Source organism: Nasonia vitripennis, assembly GCF_009193385.2.
Source record: "Nasonia vitripennis strain AsymCx chromosome 4 unlocalized genomic scaffold, Nvit_psr_1.1 chr4_random0008, whole genome shotgun sequence".
NCBI lineage: Eukaryota > Metazoa > Arthropoda > Insecta > Hymenoptera > Pteromalidae > Nasonia > Nasonia vitripennis.
Genome location: NW_022279644.1, coordinates 435,343 through 441,342, shown reverse-complemented (window position 1 = coordinate 441,342; position 6,000 = coordinate 435,343). Strand labels below are relative to the sequence as shown.

At 35.8% G+C, this 6,000-nt stretch overlaps 1 pseudogene; it reads left to right on the top strand.

Annotated features, from left to right (window-relative positions):
- Positions 1-1,146: 1,146 nt before the first annotated feature.
- Positions 1,147-4,562, top strand: LOC100679188 (annotated as a pseudogene).
- The last annotated feature ends 1,438 nt before the right edge of the window (positions 4,563-6,000 follow it).

Sequence of the window (6,000 nt, the reverse complement as noted above, 5' to 3'; positions counted from 1 at the left end):
CTGCTTGACCATTTGTCGAAGGGTGATAAGGAGCAGTAAGTTTGTGATATTTCACTCCACTTATCTTGAGAAATGTTTCAAACTTATCTGAAACAAATTGACGGCCATTATCTGAAACAACAATGCTAGGTACACCATAAGTAGCGAATAACTAATTGAGAATATGGATTGTAGCAGTGCTAGTACTGGAACTTGTGACCTTGACTTCAAGCTATTTACTATAAGCATCAGTGATAACTAGAAGCATCTTACCAGCTACTGGTCCAGCGTAGTCTATATAGATACGCTCCCATGGGCCTTTAGGATATTTCCAATGATGTATGTTGAATTTAGAAGAAGCATGAGCATGCTTGGCACACTCAGCACAAGATTTAGCAATAAGTTCAATATCTGAATCAATTCCTGGCCAGTAAACAAATGATGGTGCCAAACCTTTCATTTTGACAATGCCCAAATGCGCCGAATGAATGTCGTTTAAAATTGCTTGACGAAGAGACGATGGAATCACAACTCGATGTTCAAAAATCAAGCAATTTGAAGATAGACCATAAGAAGACTCAGGCGCTTTGTATCCATGACGAAATAGATCTTGGCCAGCTTCGAGTAGTTGAATAATTTTACCTAGGTTAGAATCTTTACGAGTTTCCTTCGCAATCTGCTCTGCTCGTACAGAAAACTGGTTGATCTGGTTGATAATAAACGTATCAAAAGAATTAAGTTCTGTAATTTCTTCAATAGCGTCAACCGTTGAAGAAAGTGGAGCACGTGAACAATAATCTGCATTTGCATTAGCTTTAGTTGGCTTGAACTTAATTTCGTAGTTGAAATGAGTTAAGTAATCAGCATAATTAGCCATTCAACTGATACATAGAATAGGAAGTGATTTTTTAGTATGAAACATCTGTGCCAATGGCTCGTGATCTGTTAACAGCGTAAAATGACAAGCGTATAAATAATTGAAAAATTTTTGACAAGTCCATACAATAGCTAAAGCTTCCTTGTCGATTTGAGGATAGCGTTGTTCAGTAGCAGTTAATGTACGGCTCGCATAAGCAATTGGCCTTTCGATTCCGTTGCTAAGTTTATGTGATAAAACAGCTCCGAGTCCTACTTTGCTTGCATCAGTGGTGAGTATGAGAGGCAAGGATGGGTCGTATGGCATCAAGACTTGAGGAGAAATCAGAATATTTTAAAGCTCTTCGTATACTTTATCAGCAGTTGGCGACCATTGAAAAGATGCTGTAAGAAGCATGTCCCGAAGTGGTGGAGCTTTTGTAGTTAAATCAGGAATGAATGAATTGTAGTACGTAGCTTTACCAATAAATAATTCTAATTCTTGAGGTGTAGAAGGTTTAGGTGCATCACTAATTGCCTTGATGTGAGAATAAAATTTATGAATACCTTTTGTATCTAGTTTATGACCCAAAAATTCTACAGAATTTGTAGCGAAAACACATTTACGTCGATTGAGATGAACACCATTTTCAAGAAGACGGATCAAACACGTTTCCAGAAAAATCAACAATTTTTCGAAACTTTCAGCCCATACAATGATGTCGTCGAAAAAATTTTCAATGTCTTTTAGACCTTGTAAGAGACAGGAACGTTAGCTGCGCCGTTAACAGATCGTGTAGGACGAACTAACCCATGTGTAAGGAATATTGAGGGTTAAAACACGGCTGTACTCGTCGTCAGCAAGAAGATGAGTATAAGCATCTGTAATATCAAGATGTGCGTAAATGTTGTATTTTTAGAAAATGTTTGTATGGATGTGTGTGTATGTATACCGTAATATTTTTGGAACTACTCCGTCAATATCAACAAAATTTGACATGCATATATATTTTTGGGTTGTAAATTTGGGAAAAACAGTTTTCGTTTTTATTTTTTCAACTATTTTTCTTTTTATAGTCATTTTTTGATTTTTGAAAAACACTATTTGGCGTTTTTTTTAATTATCCCATTGTTACAAACAATTAAGCTATGAAGCATTTGAAAGAGAATAAAATTACCTACTTTTTCTTGTTTGGTTTTCGGGATGGACCGATTTGTTCGGCAGATAAAATGAAAAAGGTGATTTTTTTTCAAAAAATCATGTCGATGGGTTACGTGTCAAACTATATTTCATTAAAATTTCAAGTTATTTAGCTACTTATTTTTTCAGAAATAAATCGAAAACTGAAAAAAATGAGTTTTTTGTGCCTTTACTACGGACGTGAAAAGGCCTTAATGCACTTGAGGTTTTTAGAAAAAGTAGATATTTTATGTGTTTTGGCTAAGTTTATTGTGCAACTTTCAAACACCTATGGTTCTTAAGATATCAAGGTTTCAATTTTTATTTTTGAAAATTTTTTTTGATTTCTTTTATTCCTTGTTTTAATGTAATCAAATGCTACGAAATTTTATTTGGTGATTCACCATAAAAAATCTATCTGCTGCTAAAATTTTAAACGATTCTCAAGAGCGGTTCTCAAGTAAAGAGCTAAAATGTAAAAACCGATTTTCCTCAAAACAATTGCTTCCTCTAAACAATATTTTATTTATTGGACCTATAAATTTAGTTGGAGAAAGCTACGTGCCAATGAATTGGCAGCGGTTTTTTTTATAACAACGTGTGTAGGCGAAGCCCACTCGGAAAAATCAACTTTTTTGTAAAATCCAGACGCAAGTTTAGCGTCAACTGCTTTAGAATATTGGTCGCGTAACGCATATGCTATATCTTGAGCAAGAGCAAAAACAGGAGAAGTTCCAGATTTAAAACGTACCTTAACTGGAGGTTTAGTAAGTTTTCCAGCTGTTTCACTGAAAACTTCAGTATACCTTGTCAAAAGTTGATCCAGCTGTGCTTGTTGATCATGAGTTAATGAAGGTGGAAGAGTAGAAAGCGCATTAACCTTGATTGGAGAAAGAGTTCGGTTCAATCAATTTCGTGATTAAATTGTGCGATCCATTCACGACCAAATAAGGAATCGTAAGAGCCTTGAATGACGTAGACCGAAAGAGGAAGACCTATCATCTTTTGAAATAATTGGCGTAGTTTCGAAACTAATTCTGACACCAAAATATTGTGTATGTATAGAGTAAACGTAGAGAAAATGGCAAAGATGATTACTCAAAGATAAATTTATTTAAAATGACAGTTATTATTTACAATCAATAATATGAAGTTGCATGAAAAACAATAGAACTCAAAACAACGTTAATTGAAATATACTACAGTCCGCTAATCGTCCAATTCTGCAGTAGGGCATTATCGCTGTCAGTCTGAGCACAAACCGCGTCGTCGAAAAATGGAAGACGTCGAAATTCGATTTTTCCATACAGATAGTCAGACCCTACGGGGGGGGGGGGGAGAGCAACTTTTTGTGCGTCGCTGCTGCTCTCGCCCTGTAGACCTCCTCTTTCGGCAGTGTCTTTCTTTGCATTACATATGAGGTCAATTGAGTTTGCGAAAATTGCTGATTGCTTGTTTCAATATAAGGGAATTTGCAGTGATAAAGATTTTATTCATTTAATGCGTTATATTTTTTTATAACCTAAAATTTATTTCCTGGAATGGTAGGAATCTACTTATCGACATCATAGCTACGAGGTTTTAAAAAGCGCTACAATTCGTCCATAAAAATTCTCAAATTCATCTTAATATCGCCTCACATGTTTCCAAAATTTCTTTCTTCAAATTGCTTAAAATCGTCTCCGAAAATCTCAAAAAAGTGTCATTTTTTGATCACTTTGAGATCTCAACTTTTTTACGCGGAAACTCACGTCATAACTAATTCGATATGTCTTCTATTAATTAAACAGGTTTGAAGAAGATTGCAAAGCTTTGAGAACTGGCCCTCAGAACACGCGTGACCAATAGATTTGGCAGTTGTAGGTTTCTTCTTTACCAAGCAAATAGTCAGGGTGCGTTGCTTCGAATGCTCCATAGAGATCTGCCGCTGGGAGCAGGGAGGCGATCCTGGGTCGAACACCAACGTTGAGGCGGCCGATGTCGTTTCATCAGGAAATTGCCCTGCGGTAACGTCACCATCGGTACCGATGCAAGCATGATCATCATGCCTCGCCCACGTAACCGTGACGTTTGTGGACCATATAGGTTATATTATCGAGTAGGAGCCGAGCCCGGCATCCATTCCTCGTGCAGCAGCACCAGACATGGTAGACAAGCAATGGGTGGAGATGAACACCTCTCTCCAACAACCAGCCTGGTCAATATGGGTATTGGTATTCCCAGGAGACCTGACTTCCCGAACTACGTTTCCTACGAAGCAAGACTGCAGAGCTTCAGCAAATGGCCGTCTACTCGCGTTTCCCAAACAAAAGAGCAATCGGCGGATGCTGGATTTTTTTACACCGGAACTGTTGATTTGACTACATGCTATCATTGCGAAGGTGGTCTGAAAAACTGGGAGCCCGAAGATGAGTCATGGATACAGCACGCCACGTGGTTCTCTACCTGTTATTACGTAAGCTGGATGAAGGGTCAGGAATTCATTAACAATGTTAATGGAAAGCACGTGACACTACTCTCAGAAGAGTTAAGAATTTGCCACTTTTAGTCGAATGAACCAAGATAGTTATATCAAAGTAATTAATCTTATTCTTTTCTGTACTTCAGGGGAAAATTACACTTTCAAATAGTATCAAACTAGTTGGAGAACAAACTCTGAAGAAGTTAGAATATAAAGGTGAAACGCGAATCAGAAAACATACAATCCTCAACAGCTCAGCGAGTGTTGCCCCGAGTATGACAACATGCGCTATTTGCCGTAAACATGTCTCTATGACGTTGCGTGTCTTTTTCCCCTAGTGCATCAGCATATATATTTGGTAAAGGTATACTTATGCTGACAGTCTTCATAAGTCCCGCTGTGTATGTACTTTTTGTCAGCATAAGTCCTAATTCATATATAACTAGTATTGATATGTCCGCACAAGTACCTTTTCGCTAAAGCAATCATCACTCGTTTTATACGGACGTCTGCATAAGTACCCTTGAGTCTGCATAACTCACGTTGCAGTTCTGATTTTGTCAGTATAAGTCACGGTACATAGTATTACATAAAGAGAGAGAGAGAGAGAGAGAGAGAGAGAGAGAAATATGTTACATGTTACACTAATGATTCCGGCATAAGTTCAATTTATGTAAAACTTTTAAAAAATTTACGTAGAAATGTAATTAAGTAGACATAAAAATATAATGTAATACAGCGAAAGTCATATTAGGATCATTCTGGTTATTAACACATGTATAATTGTTTTTTTCTGTTCATATTATTATACTAATGTAAACTGCTGCTAATTTATCGGCATGTAGCTTTCACTAATTTAATTTATAGTTCCAATAAATAAAAAAAATATTAATTGAATATACAATATGTTAATGAATAAGTATTTCATTTTGAGCCATCGTATTACAACTTTACGATCAACATGCTGGTTCTATTTACGACGCGACAGAACAGGTCGGTCTTTCAAGAATTTTTTTATGAATTTTTATTTTATAAATACTGCTATTTGCGTATAACGCGTGATTCTAATTTCAAAACGTGTTTCTTACGTGTTTTTGATGAATTTTTACTATTATAAAGATTCCTCTAGGAAGAAGTAAAACTGTAGAGAAAAATCAGATTTTAGAGATTGGCTCATAACTCAGGAAACAATCAACAAAACCATTTAAAATTTTAGTAGCATTTAGTTTTTCCTATGATAAATCACTAATTTTTTGAAGCAATCTACTGTTGAATTTTAAAGCTATGAAATCAAAAAATTTTTTTAAAAATTGAATCCCTACGGTACCTTAAGTATAAGGTTTTGAAAGCTGCGCAGAGAACTTAGCCAAGACACATAAAATATCTACCTTTTCTCAAAATCTCAAGTAGATTAAATCCTTTTTACGTCCGTAATCGCGACATATAAAAATATTTTTTTAGTTTGCGATTTATTACTGAAAAAATATGTAGTCAAATCTCTTGAAATTTTATTAGGATATAGTTT